At 45.7% G+C, this 25,375-nt stretch overlaps 1 long non-coding RNA gene across 1 annotated transcript; it reads right to left on the bottom strand.

The window, feature by feature from the left end:
* Positions 1-848: 848 nt before the first annotated feature.
* On the bottom strand, positions 849-15,970 carry LOC140658563 (uncharacterized). The gene is made up of 4 exons (XR_012044782.1): positions 13,882-15,970; positions 12,270-13,335; positions 4,072-4,135; positions 849-3,731 (listed from the first exon to the last, which is right to left on the bottom strand). It is a non-coding gene; the product is annotated as an uncharacterized lncRNA (long non-coding RNA).
* Positions 15,971-25,375: the final 9,405 nt, after the last annotated feature.

Genomic DNA, 25,375 nt, shown 5'->3' with positions numbered 1-25,375 from the left:
TTTTTGGCCCCTCGTGTCCCTTCTGACCCACCCAGGAGCCAGGACAGTTTGCAACGTGCTACACTGCAGGGAGGCACTCCGTCTTGCACAGGGACCAATTTAAAAGCCACATCAAATAAGTATCCATGAAAACTAGCATCTCTGCTGCTGAATCCACCTGTCCTCGCTTCCCGTGACCTTGGAGCCAAGCTTCGGACTCACCCATTCACATATTCTTGTCAACGTGAGGCTCAGCTAACGGTCTGGGTGTTTGGGAAAGTGAAGCAGGCAGACAGCGCGGTTTCCCCTTGCCTGGTTTCCTCCTGCTCAGAAAGAAGCAACATTGCTCTACAGCTGCTACAGTAAAAGGGTTGCTAAAAGCTCTGTGTCCCCATGTCCCCCTGGGCAAGGGAGCAGGAGAAGGTACTACCCACGGCATCTCCTCGTACACACGCAGCTTGGTCCTGCTGCACTGCGGTACCTGGGATCCCCATTTCCAGATACAAGTAAATACCTGCAGTATTTTGCTATAGGCTACCTTCTTTTTATGTGCTTGCTCTTTAAGCCAAGTCACGCTCAGTGTTTGCTTTCACTAATTTCTTAAGAAAAGGATTGTCCTGAGGGCAGAGGCACCTATCAAGAAAATCAGGCAAAAAAAAAAATTCTTCAGCTAAGTGATGAATTCGAAGATTAAAAACCCTGTATGCCTTGTGTGCCACATACGGCTCCGGTCTGCTCGTGAACACTCAGCCATCTGGATGGGCTTCTGGAGGAGGAGCCGAAAGCGTAGCAGATCCTCAGAAAGAGCACACGTTTGTAATAAATAATGCACATGCTTTAACAAAACAAAATTTTATTAATTACAACATTTCAAACAGCAATTTGCCTCTCCTGAAAGTGGCACTTCAGGCTTCCAGAATAAGAACAGTATATCACAGTGCATCTAATTATTAAGACATCCTTGCAGAAGGAATCAGCTTTGTTAGGCAACTTTCTAATTTAAGGGATTGCAGCAAAGTTTTTCTAAGTGACTTATTACTTTTCTGATTTGCTTTTACTAGATACCCAGCCCTTAGCGTTGTTTCCTTTCAGTCTTCTCAGAAACAATAGCCGGCACTTTTCACTCGCTTCTGGCCCTGCACTGTCCGCAGCATCTGCTGATATTAATCGCAAGTAACTGCACTTAGGCAGATAAGTGAACTCTGGTGATAACAATATTCATAGTTTTTTGAAGTGTATTACTGCAGCCAAAGGGATTAGAGTATTTTTAAAGATTTTAGCAGTTGTAATCCAGAGCTCAGTATTTTCATCTCTTAGAGCCAGCCAGGTACATCCGCATTATTATTGCTTGGGTTTTGATGTAGAAGCAAAGATTCAGCCGTTTCTCAAAAAGTGTAGCAACGGTCGTGAAGGAACACAAAGAGAAGGACGAAAGGAAGCAGGAAGGGTCTCTAAAATGACTCTGGAGATACTAAGCAGGGTATAGTTGTGTAAAAAAGGTTTTCATTAGTGTCCTTGTCAGAAAAAATGCACTTGAGTGATCTCAGAGATCCCAATGTAAGATGCATGCTCCTTAGGCCAGGATATTTGCCTTTCATTAAAACTGAGCTGACTTCATCTGACATGCAAAAAAGCCCTCTTTCGTTTCACTTAGTCTGGCTGCGATGCAGACAGTCCCAAGGAGAGAAGGACCTCCCACTGCTGGCCACCTCCTGCCCTGGCAGCACGACGGGTGCACCCAGTTTCACTGCCCCTTTTCTGGGTGTTGCCTTTTGGTCAAGTTCATCTTGATGAAGGAGGAAGAAAACACTTCTGAGACCAACTACAAAAAGTGTGATTGTGAAATTTAGAAACTGGTTCGTGAGCAGAGCAAAGAGCAGGAAACTCCTCTGCACTTGCTGTTTGCCTTGGGTTTGTGAAGTCTGATCTTCAGGTGACAGCTCCTGTGCCTCTTGGTCACCTTGAACTACAGGCCACTCAGGAAAGTGGTCACGGCTCCAGTTTTCAGCTCTGATAGTCTAAGTGCCAAGTAAGGGCTACCAGCAGGGCACATCAGGCATTCACGTGTACCAATTTGAGTGTGAGGACCTACTGCAGGCTGAAGGAGGGAAGGTTAGAGCTGAAATTCATCACACTTGGGTTTTGTGCCCCACGTCCTTATTCTTTTCAAATGGACAGAGGCTTATTGCTGTGTTCAAGCTAGCAACGTGTATTGAAGGTCTGGAAGCATGACAGAGGGAGGCTGTATGTAGCCTTTTGGCTATTAATACTTGGGGTTTGGCTTATTTCACTTTTCTTTGCACCTTTTACAATCTGCGGATTGCAGAACATATCACAGAAGTTCAATCTCTCAAAACCACAGTCTTTAATTGAAGCTGGAGGCCATCTCCCATGCAAAGTGCAAGAGTAATTGGAAATGCTTACGTCCACTTGTGCGTTGGGGAGCATCTGAGGTATCTGGAGTACTTTATGTTTTTCTGATAACCTCCCAGTGCTTTGAGGAGACCCCAGGAATCACCACCTAGGTTACAGCTCTGTTATACATCCTCCCAAGCCCCAGTGCAGTCAGAGGGGCATCCGTGGCCCTGGTCTTCTGCACCAAGGGAGCTGGAACAGCACTGCTAACCTCGGCGCGTCCCTCCCTGCCTCCGAAACCACAGCCACCGAAATGACAGCTCCCTCTGGGTACAGCACGTGGAGCCCTCAACACAGGGGTTTTCTCAATCTCTCTCTCCCCTTGTAGGGCTGCAGCAAATAACTGCATTCTGGCTCTCCACCTCCTGTTTATTTCTGAAGGGGGATGTGAGAGAAGCTATTTACTACTTTGTTGTAGCAACCTCCCAAGAATAGCTCCAGGCGTGCACCGAGGTGTGGCAGCTCAGCCCCGCTCTGTCCTGGGGACTCTCATGGTGGGGCAGGTGGGACGAGCCCAGCTAGGCTAGGTCAGCTTGGTGCTCACCTTGTCTCTCGATCCTACCCGCTGAGCCCAGTGGGTTACCTGGGTTAGAGGTATTTTAGGACATAGATCATGTCTTTAGTATACAACTAGACAGCTCTTGGCTCAGTGGATCCCTGAGTAAGCCTCTAAGCACCTTTTTTTATAGAAAAAATATTTGAGTTGCTTTAGTTTTTACAAATGTTCATGAAATGTCATTTGTTTCACCCGTACAGTGAATAAACTCTAGATCGAGAACATTCAAAGCAAGCCTGTGGTGCTCTAAGGCTGTCAACACGAGCACCCACAGCCCAACTTTGTTATGTTTCAGTGCCAAGGGGTCCTCAACCCCAAGCTCCTCACAATACCAAGGCTAAATAGCATCAGAAAACAGGGAGGTTTGAACTCAGTGGTGTGCCAAAATGTGAGCCTTGGTCCTGGTTATTGAACGGTTTTCAAACCAATAGTTTGAAATTGTTATCTTCTGTTTGGTGTCACAGCGCTGCTTCCCCCGGGAATACGAGCTACTTTGTTTTTAGTGCAGATCTGTTAGACATGCTAAAAAATATTTTGTAGTAGACGTATACATTGACAATCCTTAAAAGAATCCCCAGGAAGTAACTGAGGGACCTGAGAAGGGCTGCAGCCGTGCTGGAGAAGTGAAACAACAAAACGCAAGGGCTGTGGGTGGGAGCAGAAGTGCTGCTGGCCTTCAGGAGGTCATCCGTCTGGAACAGGGCACACTCCGCAGTCACCAGGATCCAGATGATCCTGGATGTCAGTCTGGCATTTTTCACCGTCCGTAAATGTCGAGACTCTGTGGGGAAGAAGGTTATCAAGTAAGCCTCGAAGGCGACACAGCTTAGCAGCAAGCAGCTGATGTGCGTGTTTGCAGTGAGGAGGTTCTGCTGCAGGGCTGATGTGAACGCTGGAGATGAGATACTGACATCAAAGGTCCATACGACCATCTCAGAAACAATGCTAACAGAAACCAGGATGTCTGCCTTCGCTAGGCTCGAAATGAGAACTGCAGTGGACTTGGACGAAACCTTTGCAGACTGCAGGATGATTATCGTGTACAAACTGCCCAGCAGGCCCAGAAAAGTGCATATAGTGTATGAAGAAGACAGGACAAGGTATTGGATATATTTAAGTACCAGGTATCTTCTGAGATCTTTCATGTGGTCTCTCTCCATAGAAATGCCAGTTAGGGAAGAATACCTAGAATACATATAAAAAAGGGTGATTAAATGTAAAATTAGTGGGATAGATTCCAGACAGCTTATTATGTACCTGCATTTGTACAGACACATGCTGGCATCCTGGCTGGTTACCCAGCTTCAGAGGCGTTCAGTATGTGAAATCCTCAGACTGCATCAGTTGGGAAGTAAATTGCATATAAACCCAGGCGATAGCATATTATTGTAGTTAACGCAGGGGTCATTGCAGGAAACTGGAATAACTCTGGACTAATACTGGAAAAATTGAGGTCAGAATAGGGCTAATTTCATTATGCAAGTTTTTGTCTGTTTGCCTTCGTGGGTCAATTCAAGAATGAAGAATCCATTCTCTAATGTTGCAGCAAGAAAAAGATTTCCAGTTGTGCTGTGTAGGAGGGTAAATTAGATATTTATTACTCATTCTGGGAAACAAAGTAATAACATAAAAGGAACACTATCCAAGAAAGGTCCCAGTTGATTCAGTAATTGAGAATTACCACACAAATACCCATTTGATTTTCTTTTCCGGTCATTAGCTCAACTCTTCATACACATTCATATGGTGGCTATAGCTTCTGAATAAAATTGAATGCCTGGGCGCAGTGTGGGAAATGGCAATAAATTACAGATGCTGGGCTACCAGGGAAAACGTGGGCTCAGCAGTGCCCGCTGCTACAGCTTCACAAGCATACAACTGCTGGCTGCAGAAACCCCTGGGATTTTTAAGTTTTGCTGAGAAAGGATGTGGTCTCTGGTTTGATGTGTGGTTGGTAGTAGCATCCCCGTGCACAATGGAGCTCCTCGTGCTTGTGAGCTTTCGGCTCTGAGCGCAGCAGTGGAGCTTCCCAGGGCCACGGCGGCTGCCGCACGGCTGGAAGCTGGTCCAGCTGGCGCCCAGCACCAGCTACGGCACCATTTAAAACGTTTCTCTAATGTTCTGGGTTTATATCTAGATTTCTTTGGGAGTAAGCAAAAAGCAAAGAGCCATTTGAAGCATTATTGCTCGCATGTATTGTTTACATTTCTTTTTCTTAAGTACCATTAACAAAGCCTATAACCAACTTGCTGTCCCACGCTGGGGTGCCTGATGGCAACCGCTAGCATTTTACTCCTTGGGCTCAGCAAAGCTATAATTAGATACAATTCTAATTTCCCACTGAGACCGCTATACTGTTATGTTTCCAGTTTGTTTATTAGTTGAATCTCCTAATGCATCCAGTTGGGTGTTTATGAATCAATTGTGAGATCTGACCCGGAATTTGAGGGAAAGTTTATAGACCTGTGGGAAGGTGCACAAAAGAGCCTTGGGATGAAGGCGTTTGGAGGAGGACCACATTCATTGCTCCTGGTGCTTCTGGGTGCCTGGAGTCCTTTCATACTTACCCACCACTGGTTGCCTGCAATCTTCTGCAGCGATGGTGTGCTTTGGGGTTGAGTTTCTCTCTGGACAGGCCTGATACAAGCCTCAGTTCACTCGGGTGCACGAGCAAGAGGAAAAACTGCATCTCTCCGACTGGTAGCTAATGCTGCCCGACAGAACCAGCCATCAAGAATGGCACGCTGCTGGGTTTAGGCAACATTTGGAACAATGAAATTTATGAAAACAGCCAGTTCCCATAGGCTGCCAGCGGGAGTCCTTCTTTGTCTGACCATTATCTCCTATAAAAGGTTGTGAACAGTCCCTTTGCCTTAAATTCAGTAGAAAGAGGTACCTGGATGATCTGCTTCTGCCTGGGGGTCCTTCGCATCTCAGTGGGCAGCTTCAAGTGAAGTATTCTGCATCAGTGAGATTAAGTTTGCTTAACAGCTCTTCACGGTGATTTCATATCAACATGCTGAAGAAGTCTAATGAGTCAGGGTTCCTGCCCTTGCACCCCAAGGCTTTACTCATTTCCTATACGTGCAAAGTACCCATCACTGTCAACTACACCTTTGCAAGGTATAGAGAATTGGCTGGAGATGACTAACGGCTCAGAATCTGACCTTGTATTTACACACTCGTATCTTAAGCAGGAATGAAGTTTGTAAAGTGCCCAGATATTTTAGTTCACGCTTAGGCCCTTTTGATGCAGTATTACACAAATTATGCCAATAAGGGCCTAAGCGTGAACTATCCCTGTGTGGGATAAGCTTACAAAGACCACTAACAAACTAATTTGGTTAAATCATTAGTTTCCTGTGATCTCAAAAGCAAGAAAGATGTTTACAAAAAATGGAGCGAGGATTATATGATGAAGATTAGTATAAAAGAATAGCATAAACATCTAAGAATGATATTGGAAAGACCAAGACACAAGATGAAGTGCAGTGAAGAAGTGATGTACGGTAAGGAGGAAACATTCCATAAATCCATTGTCAGACAAAGGAAGACCGAGGAATGAGTCTGCTCCCTGCAAAGTTTGCATTACCAACCAACTGTTGATGCCAAAATTAGAAAACCACAGTTCTTTTTCTCTGAAAGGCACACTTACAGCTGGACATGTGCCATAGCAAGAGCTAGCAACAGAAGACCTCCAGTGAGGTTCCTGACTAGACTAAAGGAAGAACGAGGTGGATGTTGTTTAGATAAATTCTGTGTTTTCAGATTCCTGAGCTTCAAGAAGTTTATCTGAGAGCACTTAGAGCACTGTCTGAAGCAATTCCAGAGATGTTATTTATCACTGAGAAGTCTTTAAAGACAAATGGTAGAAGTTCCAGAAAACTTTAAATAGCAAAGATGGGGCCTGTCTTTAAAAGGGAGGAGTAGGGCAAGAGGAGCCAGAAAATTGTAAGCTTCAGTTCCCAGAAAACTACTAAAATAATCAAGCAAATTGTTACCTAAACGACAGAGAGAAAATAAGGAAGAACAATGTGGATTTCTCACAGATAAAGCAAATCTATTGAGCCCAGCTTCCTTCTGTAGCAGGCTAATAGATCTCATGGGCGAGTAGAAAAGCAGCAAGTGTCATATATCTTGAATTTTATTAAGATTTTCAATATTGTTTCACGAGGCATTCTTATAGAGGAGCAAGCTGTCATGGTTTAGCCCCAGCCGGCAAGTAAGCACCACGCAGCCGCTCGCTTTCTCCCCCCTGGTGGGATGGGGGAGAGAATCGGAAGAGCAAAAGTAATAAAACTCGAGGGTTGAGATAAAGACAGTTTAATAGGGAAAGCAAAAGCCGCGCACGCCAGCAAAGCAAAGCAAGGAATTCATGCACTCCTTCCCATGGGCAGGGAGGTGTTCAGCCATCTCCAGGAAAGCAGGGCTCCATCACGCGTAATGGTTACTTGGGCAGACAAACACCATCACTCCGAACGTCCCCCCCTTCCTTCTTCTTCCCCAGCTTTATACACTGAGCATGAGGCCATGTGGTGTGGAATAGCCCTTTGGGCAGTGTCCCTTTGGATCAACTGTCCTGGCTGTGCCCCCTCCCAGCTTCTTCTGCACCTGGCAGAGCATGGGGAGCTGAAAAGTCCTTGCCCAGTGCAGCAACAACTAAAACATCTCTGTGTTATCAACACTGTTTTCAGCACAAATCCAAAACGTAGCCCCATACCAGCCACTATAAAGAAAATTAACTCTATCTCAGCTGAAACCAGGACACAAGCGAAGGAAATGTGGACGAGACAAAACTATGATTGTCATGCATAGCTGGATGGGAAACTAAGAAAAGGCTAATTATCAGAAATTAGAGGAATGATGTATCAGATAGGGTTCTGCAGAGATCTGACATTTTGTGCATTTTCATTAACTACAATAAGGAATAGTGTTCATGCTTATGAATTTTGCTTATTAAGTCAGCTATCACAAATCTGCAAGTACAATTTCAAATCCATACAAGAGCTGGTCCCCGCGTAGCAGTGAGCGAGAGGAAGAGCGAACGCGTTGGCAGGGGAGGAGGATGGCTGCCGTCAGCAGCAATGCTGGCACAAGTGGGTATTGATACAGCCTGTGGACGGCAACACTCACAGCTGGAGTCAGCGACGGTTGTGTCGGGAAAGGCAGATGCCATCTTGCGATGCATAAACAGGAGAAATGGCTGTAACCGTATGGGATGAATCTTTGGTTTCAATTAGCAGAAATTAGGTCTTGACTGAAGTATGCGACCAGTTTTGAGGCCAACAGCTCAAGAAAGGTATCAATTGCTGAAGATACTTCAAGGAGACTGATGACAATTATCAGAGAGAGAGAAAAAACGTGATGTAGGGGGAAAGGAATCGGGTTGCCTAGTCTAGAATAGAAGAGAGCCCATTTGTTTCATTTACATCAGGGCAATTTAGATCCCAAGTAAGGAAAGCTTTTAACAGGAAGGATAATCAAGCACTGGAATAGGTTGCCTCAGGAAATCACAGACCCTCCGTTACTGGAAGTCTTCAGGAGCACAGTGGGAGGGTGTCTGTTAGGAGTACAGGTAGGAACGGTTATCATCTTGTAGGTTGATGGACATCAAGTGCCTTTCAGCCCTATTTCCTACATGTCTGTGAAGAGCATTTAGAGTACCAAATTATAATAAGCCCTACCTACAAATGAAATAGTGCCTATTTTGTCAAGAATTCTCTACTCGGATAATATCTAAGTTATGGCTCACGTCACACCAGGACATTAGTTCATGACCTTCATTCTGCAGGCATCCTGGGACGCAGCAATACACTCTTTGCTCAGAAGGAACGAATCTCAGTCATTACAATAATATCATTGTTATAGTTATACTAACAATTTTGTATGAGCCATCTACAAAGCCATTTGTGTTGTGTCTTGAATTCCTCACTTAGTTGTGCCTAAGCTGTTTGCCGTAATGCTTCCAAACGCATCCTTATGCAGACTCTACTCTTACTAAAACTTTGACAGTTATTTCCCTTTATTTTGAATATTGGATCTAAAATCTGACCAGTGGTGAAGGGATCAGAGATTTAGCTAAATATAACAATGCCATTTCTTTCATATTTGAGTGCCTATCTCCTTATGTAAATTCTCAGTATTCCTGATGTGAACACCTTGGAGCTTGTACTTCAAAGTTTTTCCAGTACAGTTACCCAACAGGTCTGGGTGGTTGCTTTAGTCCTGGCCTGTTTTTTCTTTTGATGAGATTATGGGAAAATTATAATTCTGAGTGATTCCTATGAAAGGTACCAAGCCAACTTTTTTAAGAGTGGGATTCCCGTTGCTTGTTGAGACTCGGTTTGTACCAGGTTGACTCATCCAAGATTCACACGCACCTTTTCTGTTTGGTTTTTTTTTAAGTATCTGAGCCAACTTGTTAGTGGAATCCCTTACAGAAGGGGCAGGAAAAATTTAGTCCAGTACTTCAGCTGAACTGTGACACAGTTCAACTTACCCTAGTTTTCCACAGTGATTAACTGGAAAAATTATTCTGCATTTTCTGTTTTGACAAAATCTTTCTGAAATCAGTGGTCTGTGCTCTTTCCATTAAGTCAAGGGGCTTTGCCACTAGTCCTGGCACAGTCCCTTTAGTGTATAGTAACTTACCAAGAAGTGGCTTTGCTTCACTGCTGAGGATACAGGAGGTGGTGAAGAGAAGGGTTAATCTCTGAGCATTGATGTCTGAGCATTGGTTTGACCATTTGTTCCAATACAAAGCGGCAATGAAATTAAGATCTATTGGAACAAAACCATCTGAATCCACAGTGTGAAAGCTCATACCACTCACTAGCTAGAAGTGGAGGAGAACCAAGCTGTGATATGTACAGTTGAATACTGATTTATCTTGTTACTCAAGCAAGCTACTCCTTCTTTGGAAAAGTACATTAAGGATGTTCTTTTTTTTTTTATTGCAGCCTATTTCTGTGTGTATTTTCATTAAGTATATTTTTGAAGAGACAAATTATATGCCTCGATAAAGATCTTTGCTCATTTTACAACAACTGACTACTGTCGTGAATTGTTGTATCCTGGAAAGTACAGGTACCCTGGCCCAGGCTGCTGTGTGCTGAAGATCAACATATCTGCCCCCAGAACTTCAGCTAAGTTCGAGGCTGTGATTCCCAGATGAAGGGTAGTAAACAAATCTGAGCTGCTTTGAGCAGCTGAATGAGTGAGCAAAATGTGCAGTTCACTAACTTTGGGCTTTTACATCTCCTCTGGATAATGTCGAAATAAAACTTCATTGGAAAACAAACTGAATCAACCAGAGGTTTGCCATGTGGATAAAACCAGATTTCTCCAGTGAGCCTGTCCCATTCATATATTTCCTCCATACTTTTTTTTCACTTAAGAAGTTTGGAAGGAAGAAGACACTGATGGCTGGATTTACAGCAGAATTTTATCTTGTCCCTGTGGAGCATTTTAACTCTGAGCTTCTGGGCACTGGGTCCTATCCTACACCCCAGGACTTGGTGATGAGCCCATAGGGTTCTTCTCATGACGAGTGTTAGAAAAGGATGCCGGGCAGCCGGTACAGCTGGAGGAGGTGCCCAGAAGCAGCCAGTCCAGATGCTAAGGAGCTTGGCATGTTTATCACCTCTTCCCTTCTTGAAAACGTCAGCATTTCCAGCATTTTACATAATGTGGCAATGCGCTTTGGAAAGGAACTGGATTTTCTGGATGGGAGATGCCTTCCCACCTTGTTAGAGATGTCTCAGTGGTGTCCTTCCTTTCAAGCCGCAGCTGCCCCAGGAGACGGGACCATTGCTGTGGCTCCCTCCTGCCTCCCTCCACCCCTTTCACACTATGATTTAGCGGTTAAAGCTCTCATCCAGAATGTAGCAGAACAAGGTCTGATTTCCTCCTTTGCTGCAGGGCATTTAGATGTTTCTCTCTCGTGGGTGTCCCAACCAGCAGGCTACAGGTTCTCCTGAGGCGGGGACACTTTTTGCACCATCTAAGGAGTCTGGGCACAGTGTAGGAAAACAGCTGACACCCCGGGCCAAGGGGCAGGGATCAGGAGAAGGCTCATGGATCACCACACAGGTAGTTGCGGATGTTTGCTAGGGAAAAGGGCATCCCGGTTTCTGATACTTGTTCCAAATCCTGTTTGGATACATCTGCTCTAGTAAATTAAACAACTGGGAGATGTTCCCGCGTGCTGGAGCTCAGTTCTTTATAGTCTTGAGAGAGCTCCAATGGCCCGCAGCACAGTTTTGGCGTCTGCCAGCGCACACCCTCCCGAACGCTGTGCGGGCATGGACTGGGCTTTAGCAGGAGGCAGGGAGCGTTGCCTGCAGGCAGCATGGCTGCACTGCCCGCGCTGCACGGATGGTTTGAGGGTACACTCCTCATTGCTCTAGCCGAGCTCCGAGACCAGTCCGGGCGCACATCACTAGTCAGTCATAGCTTTGACCTATGTAAGATTAAAGAGTCGTTGGATAAAGAACAGATGTATGAAGAGAGTGCAAAGCAAGGTCTGAAGCCACAGGCTCCTCCTTTGGAGAAGGTGGCTGCCAGCACGGCTCTCCTGAGCTCCCGCTGCCAGCATCCTCCTCCACAGCCACCTCAGCAGCTTCCCTCCAGCCGGGAAATCCTGCCAGCCCGTGAAAGACCTCGGGGAGTGGCGAATAGGTGCTGTCCACTGGCAGACCCTTCCCTTTGCCTGCACCAGGGTAGGGACAGGCAGGGGGGGCAGCTGCCCTCCCTCCACCCAGCCAGGGCAGGGGGGATCACTCCTGGGATGGGGCCGGGTGGGAACAGGACGGGGGGGCTCTTTCCAGAACACCCGCTCCTATCCTGCCTGAATGGGTGAAGAAGGCAACCTGAGTCCATTCGTCTATTTATTTACAGTTTTCAGAGCAGCCTCTTGCGGTATTTGAACGCTGCGCATGGACAGTGGCACTTAGACAGTTTTTGTTTAGTCCTTATTCAGATGAAACCTCAGTTCAAGCCCGTGGGAGGTTTCCCAAACGAGCACTTTGCGTTTTCAATGGTAGTAATTTTTATCTCCACAGAAATTGCTCTCCTGAGACACTTTACAAATTTCAGTTAATAATTTCTAATTTGTCATTGGTATGCTGTTGTAGTTTGAGAGGCACATAAAAATATCTCCTACTCTTAAACAAATACTTCCTTTCAAAATTCCTCCTGGAATTGTGTCAAAGAATATACAGAAGAGGAGAACAAATTTGAAACCCAGATTACCACTGAATATCCTGACTGTAATGAAGTGGCATTAGCTTTTTCTTAGTTTAAAAGCAAAAATACTTACATTTGCTGGAAAAAGCAGCCAGGAATAGTTTTCTGCATCACTGTATTCTGTGTATGGTCTGCAGCAGAGCTAAAATGTGCTGCTTCCCTTGGTTTGCTTCCTGGTTTTTATATATAGCACTGCGTATTCAGTACCACGTCAGAGCATGGGGCTACGCTGACAGAATTTGTTTTGCTAGGCAACATCCCCAGAGCTGGTTTCACAAGAATTACTTGCTTGAATCATGGTAGCTATTAACTTTCAGCTGTCTGGAAAAATTGATGCCCTGTGTGGAAGAGGAGTCCCAGACACTTCCTCAAAAACATGCTTCAAGATGGAGCAGATGACAGGGTGTAATCCTGCACTCGTCTGGGTGTGGCGTGAGCTAACACAGATTATCCATGAGTAAAAAAATTACTCTGAGCAAAGAAAAGATGTCCTCTGGCATGAAAAGCAGCACTATATCTAGCTGGACCGGGCTCTCCCCGATGAGTGTTTGTGTCGGTGTTGCCTGGGATATCCAGGTTTGATGCTGATTACGTTTGCACTGACCCTCCTCTGTTGTTCTCCAGGCGTGACGTTGGTTAAGCCAAGTTCATCCGTGTTTCAGGGCAGGGGAGTCTCTTCACGAGGTCTCGGTGCGGTGGGAGAGCGGAGAAGCATCCCACAGACGTCGTGGAGAGTAGCAAACCGGTATATGTTCACAGCCGCGTGAACACGTGCCACAGCTCCCAACCTTATCGTGGATGCCGATCTCACGCCTAGAGTCAGGACACGAAAGCAGGGAGTGAAAGGCAGTGATGCTGCATTGGTTTCTGATCAACGGGGAGGGTTTGCTGCCAGTTCAAGGCCAGCTCTGCCGGCAGCATGCCGTTCCCCTCACTGCTTCTCTAAGTGACAGAAAGCTGCAGAAAGATAAAGGAGCTGAAAATCCAGGTGCTGCAAAGCACTGTCGTTACAGCCGCAGCCTGAGGATCACGCAGGGAAGGCAGCCATGCGCTCTCCTGCCTGCTCAGAGAGCAACAGCAGTCCTGGGTTCACGCTGGAGTCCTGGTGAGAGGACATCTGCCAAAGCCAGGGAAAGTCTCTGAAAAAAAGGATTTGACTGGTTGGTGATTAATATAATTTGTGCTTTTATTTATGTGTATAAATAATTATTTTTGTATTTGACTTTAATAAGAATGAGTTCGCTTTTGCCTGAGGCTCTCCGTAGCAGTTTTGGTTTTTACAACTACTGTTTCTATTGCATTTGCTTATTTTGCTTGCATGCCAAGATGATAAAACAGAACCGTCAGCTGCAAGAGCATCAATTCTGCTAACAAGCTACACACTTTCTCACCAGCTTGAAATTTCATAATAACCTATGGAAAAGATAAGACAAACCCTCTGTTTCTCCAGGGGACTTCCCATTTCATCAGAGTGCTTCCCCTGCGGCACCGACTCTGTGAAAACAATAATAAAATCACAGGGAAGGTGGGAGGGGTGAGATTGGGTGCTCCGGACCCAAGCCATGCCCCACTTCGCCTCGCAGGGCTGGCAGGTGTCTGCAGAGCCAGCGCGGAGAGACGGGACCAGCCATGGGAACGGTGGCTGCGGTGAAATCTTTAATTGGTTCCCCCCAGTTAATATTTACCTGCATTAGTAACCACTCCCAATGACTGATGGCTTTCAGTGTTCCTCTTTGAACCCACAGGTTCAAACCTTAACAAAGCAGAATGAACAGAGCATCCCCGACTGATTTCTGCAGTGGCGTGAGATGGTTTCCGGTATTTTTCCGTAACCTGTTTATTTTGCGCTACACCTTTGTTTGAAGGCTTTGGCTAGCTCCGTACATTGATTAGCAGTGCTCTTTGCAGCTGAGAACTTCTAATTTTTTTTTCCTCAGCAACTGAAATACAATTGAATTTAATTAGAATTCAGCAAGAGGTAAGAAAATGTCAATTTTCTTCAGTCCAAAGTACTCCACTTTACTTTTGACCCCAGAGGGTTTCCAGCACTTTTCCCTTGCCATCTCATCGGCGTCCCCTCTCCACCTCTTCGTAGTGCAATTTTGTACAACCCAAAACCCTGCCAAGGGACACGATGAAAACTGCCCATCGCTCCTACAGCCTCTCTCTCTTGCTGATACTGAAAACAGTCCTATTCCTATTTCTTTTCCTTTATACCATGCCGAGAAAAACTTTGTTGAGGAAATCCAGATAAATGACATCATCTGAATATCTTGCATTTCTGCGAGGTTTTTTTAACATGCTTGAAGATTTTGAGGAAATGGTAGGAAGGCAGTTTTCTTTATAAATAACTCTTCCGGTTGGTCCTATAAAACAAGTCCTAATTCTTATTCTTTTGTGGTTAACCACTTATTTGGTTCTAAAGTCGTGCCAGCTGCTGTGATTCCCTGGGCCATCCGGTTTACAGCTATGGTAGGTACAGCCTGTGCTGCTCTTCCCGTTTTTTGCCTTAGTTTTTTTTTTTCTCTGGCTTGAGAAACCAGAACAATTACTGTCTGGTCTTCAGCCAAGATTTCCCATTTCTTCCCTGATTGAACAGTTGAAGGGTCTCCTCTCTGGGCATCTGACTTTATGTCATTTCCCATCTTTATTATCCTCAGAGAATACGCATTTCTCCAGCACCTTTTGTGATTCCTCACTGAAGTTCTCCACAATTCCTTATCATTATCTTCTCTCCCAAGCCTCGCAGTGTTCAAGTAACTTATTTTAAAATTACAAACTAGCCAAATGACTGTCTCTTCTTACTAGAAAAGGGAGAAGAAGAAGCCAGGCAGGTATTTGCAAGTGTGAGGAAGAGCCGGGCGATGAAGGGAAGAGTTGAGGACAGGAGTGACACGTAGCATCTCCTCCAGGCACCCAGCTGCAGCCAGTATGGCCGGACCTTCCCAGGCAGCAAACCAACAGGAGGGCTTCCCAAAAGCTGTTGAGCTGACCTGCTTTGTGCCCTTTCTGATGGAAAACCAGCAGAGCCCGCGTGCTGGAGAAGCAGGAATTGGAGAGTTTCAGCCCTATCCCTGCTGGTTCAGCGCTTCGAGCAGCAGAAAGATGAGCGTACTCTCCGAGGGAGGGATGGACCTTCCTACGTGTCCTCGAGTCCAACGTGGCTGCTTCTCAGACGTAACCGACATCCTCAGGCAGGACGCAAGGCGAGGCGATTGTGCCTTTGCTGGCAGAGGACAGTGACTATCTCCCCATGCCGTGCACAGACAAGAATCTTCCAAGATGTTCATTACAGAGAGGATGTTTTATGTTGGCCCCTTGGTAAAACATGCAGGAGCAGCTATGGAGATGCGTGACCTGGGTGTATCCTGCAGCTCTCTCAAGAATACAAGTTTCTACTTTCCACCTTTCCAAACAGCTCATCAGCAAAGAAAATAATCAGCTCACTTGTTTTATTGCCTTTATTCTCTAGTTTCACTATAGAAAAGGAAATTCACTTTTAATGAGGGCAAATGCTGGGATAAAGCATTACTAATGTAATGTTTATTCCGTGTGGACAGTAAGTCCAGGGATAAGACATTCTTGCAAGCGGCTTCAGGATTTCATCAGCCCCTTTCACATAGCTGACAGGAAAGATTTCCTTACAGCAAACAGTGAAAAGGATGATGGCATAATCCTTTTTGTCTAAGGTATCGAATGTATCAAGATTACAGTTAAAATGCATAAAGATATGGTGGTGATTCATAAAACTGGGGGGAAGAACTAGGTACAAAAAGGTTAATGCAAATCTCACTTGGTTTTGGCTTCATCTTTCACTGACTAACTCACATTTCCAATCTGGAAATGATAGTGGTAACAGCACTTTGGGAAATGCCCCTCATCCAGGCAAAAGAAGGAAATTCCCCGTAGCTGCCCATCGCTGAAGTTTTGGGAATCTCTTGAAGGAGTTTGCAAGTTCTCAGCTGACAGCTCTTCTAAATGACTAACGCAGGAAAGCCTGAAACCTCCCCGCCGCCCAGGTTAACCACTTTTGGGCTCTAGCTCTGCAGAGCTACAACCCTGCCTGCACAAATCTCTCCTCAGCAGCCGCTCCCTTGTTTCTCTCTGTGCCGTGCAGCGAACAAGCCTTTGCGCCTTTTCATTTTTGTTCATAACGTGGGTTTACGCGCAGTCTGTCATCCTCGTTCAGGGCTCACAGGAGCCGCAGCTCCCCCAGTAGCTACCGTGGTCAATTCAGTCTGTTTTCAATTATGGGTCTGGAGAATTGCTTTCTTTTGAGTCACAGCATTCCTGCGCTGGCATCGCTTGGCTCATCTCCGAGGACGACGGCGGTGGGAATTTCCCCGGTGCCCACAGACTTCCTCAGCTCTGGCACCACAGCTTTCTGCTGAGCTCCCCCACTTCCCCTACCCAACGCCTGCTTGCCGTGCCCCTGACGGGACCGCCTCCATCACGGTCAGTCCTCGTGGACCACACAGCGTGAAACTACGTGCATACAGTGTTTTCTTCTCGGTGCCAAAAATTAAATGTGATTTTCCCTCTGCCCTTGGAGGAGCACTAGAGGCAATTTTGATATCTCCTCCAAAGATGGTGCCTCTGTGTGTCCCCACACTAAATTCTGCCTTCTTGCATTATTCTATTTCCAAGGCATAATATTGTTACTTAGCTAACTGAATTGTAAAATTAAGTATATTTGACTTTAAAAGATCTTACTACTTCTCATCAATGCAGAAGGGGTTTTTTCACTGCAATTATTTGTCCAGTACTTTGTCTTGATTAGATTTTAATGTCTCCATTTAAAGACCTTTCCTCCCCTTCCTCAATGCACAGTCTAGGAGCTCTTCCTACTGTAAATGACATGTTTGCTTGTTAAGTGTCCCCTTGTTAGCTGCCTCCATTTATCTAAATTATCATTTATTCATATCCTGTGTTCTCCCTCAATTTTTTACTTTCTTGGTGTTTCTTTGTACCTAACACATATGTAAAAATTTATGGCCTTACTCACAGAGTCTAACATTGTGCTCATAAGTAGGGGCAATCGTTTTGACTTTTTTAGCTCGACAAGATGCATAGGACAATCAGTAAGAATATATGGTGAATTTTTACCAGCTTTTCCAGGAAAGCAAGAGCCAAAACCATAATCATCAGCAAGAAGTTCTCCTGTATGCTCTGCGTGGATAAAGGAGTCTGTTTTTCAACTGCAGGCCAAGATACAGATACACAAAGTTTTACTTTTCCCATATTTCCTGCATTTCATAAGTCATCTGATCAAAAGTCTTTCGAGACTTGTTTTCCTTCCAGTTCCTCACACCTACAGCAAACAAATACACCGTGTGAAGCACGTGAGAAGGCAGAAACCCACATCCCCTGGCTTGCCACAAAAGAGAAGAGTGAGCAAATTTCTGTGGTCTTTCGATAGGAATTGTGTTGTCAAATTTGGAGCTGCACCCTACATGCAGCCTATATTTATTATTATTCCGAACAGCAAACCAAAGCGTGAGAGCAGCACTGAGGTGCCTCTTGGAAACATAAATGCCTGCAAGAGTTGCTCTGCATCCAGCCCTCCCAAGCAGAGGGAAAATGGGAGTGAGCCGTGTCACCGGGAGCAACCGGTCCACTCACTCCCTTGCTTTACCGTAGAAATGTTGGTTATTTTGCTAACATTTGGGTAATGATGTGGCCAGGAATTGAACTTTGCTCCACAGTAGATGAAACTGCAGCAAAGTACAATTCATGTCCCGCACCACCACTGCTCAATGTTTCGGAGTGGCCCAAGGACATATGCAGTTTGAGTCATGCTGGACACTTCCCAGGAACACGCTGCTGCTCTCACATCTGTCGGCCCACACGGCTCCGCTTCCCCCAGCCTGCCCGTTTCACTGTTTGCCTTCTGCTGCTCTTAGTCATAGCCTCGGTGTGGTCAGACGTAACGGGGCTGCTACATAGGCTTGGTCCGCTTGAACCTATTTGTTGTTGTATCCAGTGGTCACAACAGAGTTACTGTTTGATTTTTTTAAAATTTTGGCAGCCTGAGCAGCTCCAGTCATTGATGCTGGCGGGTGCTGCTCGGTGGTCAGCCAGGCACAAGACAAAAGCAGTCCTTGCTGCGTGTGAGCTCTGAGTCCTGGGAGGAGCAGGTACCAGCAGTGTGCATCCCATCATCCGCCCTTGCACAGGTGTCAGACATTCACTTACACATACCTATGTGTAAATATTGAGCCGTCTCTCAGCCGTGTAACGGGCTTGGACGGTATCTCTTCTGTATGGGTGCGGTCCATCATGGAACCAGTAGCAGCATGGACTGGATATCTGCTGGCGCTGGGGAGCATCCGCCAGCCAGTAAATCCAGGGAGACAACAGGGACACAGTCACGCAGACATGTGGCTGCCACTACTGTTCTGGAGTGGGTTCAACACAGATTTCCCAGAATAGTGTTTTTGCTGTCCTCGAGACCTTGGAGGATACACAGATGTTGTTCCCCAGACTTTCTTTGGGAATCATTTCCTCCATAAACACTTGTGATGCTTCCCCTGAATATGAATCTAATTTATGTTTTCCTGAGGGAAAATAGAGGACACATCAAATAAATTGTTTTCCAGTGACTGGGACTACATTAGAAGAAAGTATTTGCAAATCTGTTGTTCAACTTGGCGTTAGTTGTTTTCCAAGGCTCTCTTGGTCTGAGGTTGAGATTTTCTTTTGGTTTGGGGGGGGGAGGGGGCTGTCCTGATGTCTGGGGTTGGTTTGCTCTGTTTATTTTTTTTAAGAAAACAGTTTTGTTCAGGCTTGAAAACTGAAATAGCAAATTATCATTGAGTAAAGAATGAAGAACCCCTGGAACTGAAAATTCAGTCACGAATTTCAGCGCTTGAGGTCTGGACATGTTGCAAATGGTTGAGTGTAGTACAATGAGATTCCTGTTTCCTAACAGCACCGGGAAATAGAAGATTTGCTCAGGTCTTGGTGGGTTTTAATTTGGGATGGGTGACACATAGCACCAGTGCCATTTCCAGAATGCGGCACCAGCCCAGACCGGGTCTTGTAGGTCATGTACAAGCAGAAGTAATGGTGTCCCATGTCTCACCAAATGCATATTTACCTGGAGTAAGGGTATTCTCCAATCTTTACACCTTTGTGGCAAACGAAAGCAGAGCGAAAGCTCATTGCAGTGCTGGGAGGTAAATGCAGAGTCATTGGAAAAGCCTAAAGGAGCATTTGGGATTGTAAGAGTTTAGTGAGGGTATGGCTGGAGCGTGGCAGGATTTGAGCAGATGAAGCCTGTCCTCAGCAGTGGTCTCTGATAGCCCAGCTGGAAATCCCGACCCACCAGCAGCCACGGAGCTAATGCCATGATTTGCCTCTGTCCAGATCATTGTACGTGCAGTCATCGCATAAAGCAACCCTTCTACCGCCGAGGGGAGATGAAAAAAGTGCAAGATGAATTGCTGGTACCGCCGTCAGCGTTTGCCAGAAATCTGCTTTCTCTGTATTGAAGATTAACATTGGTTATCTTCAGCTGGTGTGGGGCGAAGTTAATTGACAGAAAGAAAAATGTATTATTTCTTCAACAAAAGATCTTAGGAGCTATTTAGAGTGCTGCTGTTGCCTAAAAGAATGAAAGGCGGAAACAAATTCTGCGCTACTCCCCATAAGGAATGCAATTCCCTTATTAGTAGATATATGTTATTTGGACAGATGACGAGCATTAGTAAGTTGTTTCCTAGTGGGACCACACAGATGGACAAACATAACTTACATAGAAAAACCATTAATTAAGAGAGCAACCTAATTAATTGCATCATTGTCAAACTTCAGATGCTCTGAGCAACCTCACTGGCAACCCTAGAAAATCATTTTGGAAGCACAGTTGTCCTAAGGGAGTTATTAGGACTATTTAATGCTTCGATTGTTTAAAAATTGAAAAACTGGTCATTTTCCCTTACTGCCAAGATTTCTTTGTGTTCCCATTTAACATTTTTGACAGTCAACAATGTAACTGAGCACGGGCAGGTTGAACCTGGCAGCGCGCAGCCACCTGCGAGCAGTCACCAAGTGGCACGTGGAGGAGTAAATCCTGCAGCTAGCTGGGGAAAAATGACTGTACAGGCAGCCCGGTGGATGGAGGGGCTGGCAGGGACTGCCCTCTCCCCTCAAAGGGAAACTGAATATGTTGGGTTTTCACATTGAACGCAGCCCCCAAAGGTAGCACAGGAGGTCCTCGTGAGCAAGCACAGGTTTATATAGTTCCCTTGGTCAAGAAAAGGCAGGCAGGGCTGTCCTGGCAGAGCAGGAGGGGGAGGGATTGTTGGCAGTTGCACAGCTGATGTTGAGAAGGTCGACTTGGAGGAGGGGGGGAAGCGGGTTTGACCAGATCAGCTGGAACTCAAGAAAGGGGAAGGATAGAGCTGTTCACATCTCAATTAGTTCTGGACAAAATATGCTACTCCCAAGCTACGCAGAGCCTCCAGCACACCCTCAGCTCTGGTCTCCACGGAAAACCCCCTTACCCCTGTCCTTTCTTCAGTGGACCTGCATGCCCTCACTCCCCAGCTGCAGTGCCCGGCTCTGAGGGAGGAGGGTCCCTGCAGCCCTCTGATCACTGAGGCAGGGTCTCGGCATAAGCGATTCCCCTTTCCTGGCGCTTGTGCCTGAAGCGACTTGATGCATCTAACCTCACCTAATTAGTGCTTACTGTTCCAGCACTAATGTGCCTGCAGACTTGCTCTCTCGCCGCTGTGGGGAAAATTGTTCCCTTTCCTGTAAGTGCAGGCTCATATGAGGAAGCAAGCACAGAGTTAGAGTATTGGCAGCTTTTGCTTCTATTTCCTCAAGGCTTTGCCTTTTCGTATGTGCATTATCATCTCTTGCTTCACTTTCTCCTGCTGCAGCTTCTATGCAGCGTTGCAGGTTCTTGCATAAGCTGTTACTGTTCTTTTGCTTCTTGTTGTCTGTAATAGTGATGCTGTAACTCCAAGAAAAAGCTTGGAGGCAGCATAAACACTTATTAAACAACAATGGCACTTTGTTCATTCTTATCCTCTCTTTCAGTTATCGTATCTCTCCTGCTCCCTTTTTGTGTGTGGCTGCTGCACTAGTTCCGTTTTTCAGAAGATGGTAGCAGACGTGGATAAAATTGCAGTTAAAATAGGGCTGGCTTCAGTACTGTAAAAGTCCTTTGGTGAGCTTCAGCCCCAAGCTGTGTCCTGCCAAGCAGCTCCCCAGGTCTTACACTTGATGCTTTGCCCACTCAACCCTCCTATTTTGTAGAACTATCAGGAAGATAAATATAAAATGTTTGCTTCTGGTTGACAAGGAATTATTCTTAAACCACATCCTTTCTGGAGGGCCCCTTTCAGCCTGGTACCATGGCCTGGCCGGGCAGAGCAGTTACAGATAGGTCCATCTAGGGGTTACGGGGCCTCAGCCAGCCCCATCAGCAGTGGACACCACTGGGTTTGCAAAGGTTGGGAATGAGCACGGGCCAGAACAACCCAGTCTGTCTCCTGAGGTTCCCCTTTATTTTCCCCATGAAAGGTAACAGGAGAGACTTGATTGTTCTCATGAAAATCCTCAATTCACTGCAAATACCGTGTAGGGTTTTTACGGCAAAGACAGAGCTTTGGGCAAATTGCTTGAGACAGGTAGACCAGAGAGAGCATTGGTGCCGGAAGGAGTGGAAGAGAGCTTCGTACCAGCGGGGACAGCTGTAGCTTTTGTGATCCAGGGCAATAAAGAGAAAAACGTTGTTCACCACTCAAAGAAATTCTGGTCTTAAGATCAGAGAAAGTAGTATCAAAATTTCCAGGGCATGTCACTTGGCAGATCACAAGTCTGAAGCTGGTAAGATAAAAGATCTGGAGAGAGTCTGGGGGTAGGAGGAGTAACATATCTGTTAAATGGGGGAATTGCCAGAAGTTTGTTGTGTTTTTTTTTAAGGCCGCACCAGTGGTTTTCAGAAGAAAATGACTTTCACTGCCAGCTGAAACTGCAGATGGTGTGTTACCTGCCTTCCCACAAAGCCACCCCAGTGTGCACAGGTGATGGTGCTAATGCCAGTGGTTATCACCATGACCTGCACAGAGAAGGCTGCAGGATTCCCAGCTTTCTGTAGTTTTACTGGGGTTTGCTCTTTCCTCTCTTCTGAAGAGAGCACCGGGACATGTAAAACAGGACCTAGGACCCGTCTGTTATTCCTGGCAGCAGTCAATGCGGTTCCAGAGATGCAGAAGTACTGAGAGCTGGTCCTTGGCAGGGAGATGCAGCAGGTACTCGTGCTGATTTCTGCACTGACGCGTCCCTATGGATTTGCTAGAATAGCCACTCCTTCCAAAATCTCTGATGTCTGTAAAACAAAAGTAAAGGCTAAATAATGATGATCCTGTTCTACGGAGTCCTGCTGTGCCTTAGAAAAAAGCATTGTGGGAAAAATTAGAAGGAAAACACAACATCGAAAGAATGATGCATACAAGTACAACTAAATAAATAATGGAGCAAGCCAAGACATCAGCTGAACTAATGGCTTGTGGTTTCTGCAGTGAAAGTCTGAGAGTTTGGAAAACATCAGCTTGATGCTTTTTAATTCTGTTCTAATACAGACCTTTAAAGGCAGGAATGAGAAGCTGAAATCTGATTTTCGAAGGCAAGGGAAGAACTTGAATGTGGGTAGATTAATCAGAAGACAACGCGGGAATCAGTTGTTAGGTTTAGTGCTGGGTGGGCACAAAATGCTCCACTTTCTGCAGAAGTCATCGTCTCTAACTGGGTTGCTCTGCTTGGGTCTGCTGCCCTTCATGGAGGACAGGCAGGTACAAAGTACATGGTATACAGTAACCCTACGTGACTCGCATGAGTGTGAAGCATTATGGTGCACATCAGGAAGATCAGCTGGAAGAACAGGTACGAAGGCTGCCAGGCAGAGAGCAGCCATCTGGATTAAGCACAAGGATCTGAACAAACAGCCTTTAACATCAGTCTCAGCCTGTAAGTTAAACAGAAGCATAGCTGATTTATCTCAGAAGTACTCAGATGGCCAAAAAAGGCCAATTTTTATGATGTAGGCTGATCTTCAGGGAGCGATCATCAGCCATAAATCTCACAGATATGTGCAGGCAGTTTGCACAGAAGTCTGAACTCTCCTGAGAAGAGGCTGGCGTTGGCCGTGGGGTTTTTGTGTCCCAGGTCAGAAGTCACTCCTGAGCCTGACCTCACAAAGCCAACATGCTTTTGATGCACAAACAAACAGCCACAGAGCAAACAGATAAACTGCGTTAGTGTGCTTTATATCTACATGTACCCCGAGTGTTGCAAATCTGAAACAGAACCTCATAAAAATGACTTCAGGGAGCTCACAGAAAGTTAGGGAAAGATCTGTCTCCACCAGCGGTACCTCTGGGCACTGACGGCCCGGTGACCTGCGTCCCCTTAACTCGCAAGCTGATGGATCAGAAGCAGCACAAAGTGGGGTTTAAGACATTGCTTGGCAATGGGTAACAAACTCCCGTCTTTACTGGGCTGTGACTACAGTACTCCTTCAGCTCTCTGCTTCTCGGAACTTGGAAATTTACTGGAAGAGACCAAAAAGGCATTAATTACAAAATAAGCATGTCTTAGTTTTGCAAAAGTCCCACTGATATCTGCTGGACAGGGTGTTATTTGTCATCCTCCTTAGGAGAATTTTTCTCTCCCAGCAGTATTTTCATATTTTGAGCAATCTTCAGACAGATAGAAACAGGCATTTTGTCTTTGGATTTTAAATGCTGTTGTCAAAAGAGTCAATATGATTATAAAGCTGTGATTTTAATTGCTGCTGTATTGAATTCGAGAGCGACACTAATGAATCGTGTTACGGCATGTTCATGGCTGGTAACCTCAGCCCGAGCCCCGTGGTGCGGCTTTCCCTAGAAGTGGCTGCCCAAGGACTACAGCCTGGGCTGCAGGTTGTTGCCAGCCTCCGCCACCACACATAGTACCACTGCATTTTAACTCTCAGTGATCACAAGGGAGATGATCTTGTCTGTGATTTTTTTTTTCTTTCTTTTTTCAGGAAAAAAGCTTTCACGCTAGTTTCCTTAGCTGCTTCCCTTTCCTTTCCCGACCCAGATGACAGGATGACCTGCACATAACCCACCTCCTCTTGCGATCAGCAATCCGTCTTCTGAAGAACAGCTGACAGCTGAGCAAGTTTGCAGGAGGCAGCGCTTCCCGGAAACAGAGACCATTCCCATCAGCAAGTGACTGGGGCAACAACAACTAGAGATGCTTCTGCTACCCATTCTCCCCAAACATCATTCAGTGCGTGTGCCACCCTGGTTTGTTCACAGATTTAGGAACTTTCTGCAAGTTTCTTCCCTCTTCCCAGCACATTCAGAGGAGAGGACCGTAGAGCCGTTGTCAGGACAGAGAGGCCGTGAGAGGGTCGTCTTTTGTATGACTAAACTCAGTTGCAGGGTATTTGATACATCTAGTGTGAGACAAAAGCAAGAATCTTGGTATGTTAAGCCCACAAAAATGAATATATTGTTTATTCAAACTCAGAATTAATAGGTCAATACAAAAGTAAGGAACTGTTTTCCGTAATAAAAAACCTGAGCGTGGCTTGTTCTTTATAGGCCTTTACTAACTCTGACTTTTGAGGGGGTTTTTGCAATAAGGGCAGGTTTCCAGGAGCATCTGGCTTGAGACTAGCAAGACTCATTTTTAAGTGGTGAACCTTTGGGGTTAGAAATGAGGAGACAGGCTCAGACTACCTCTCAGCCCTTCCAACCCTGCTTCACACCAAAGGGCGTTTGAAGCTTACACATCTCAGTGAAAGGAAAGTGGGAAACAAAAGAATATATTTCTACTTAGCCTCCTGCCCTCAGCAGGCTTCTCAGCCCATCTACAGGTGTTCCACAGACACCATCCCAGCACCTCAGATGTGTTCCTTTCCTCCCATTTCCATACTCTCCTTCATTTCATCTGCGGGTTTTTGTCCTGTTTCCCAAATCAGAACGAAGGATATTTCACGGTTCCTCAGCATGGCTGTACAAATTAGTTTATTAAGCGTTAGAAATTAAGTTCTTGTTCATTGTAAGATACTTTACTTTGCCTGGCATCATAAAAGAACATTAAAATTAATGCCTCTGGCAAGAAACACCCCTATTTTACCCAGATGGAGCTCAGCAGCTTTGGTACTAAAGA

This window comes from Ciconia boyciana, chromosome 12, assembly GCF_034638445.1.
Source record: "Ciconia boyciana chromosome 12, ASM3463844v1, whole genome shotgun sequence".
Lineage (NCBI taxonomy): Eukaryota > Metazoa > Chordata > Aves > Ciconiiformes > Ciconiidae > Ciconia > Ciconia boyciana.
This window is presented reverse-complemented; position numbering and strand designations above follow the sequence as displayed.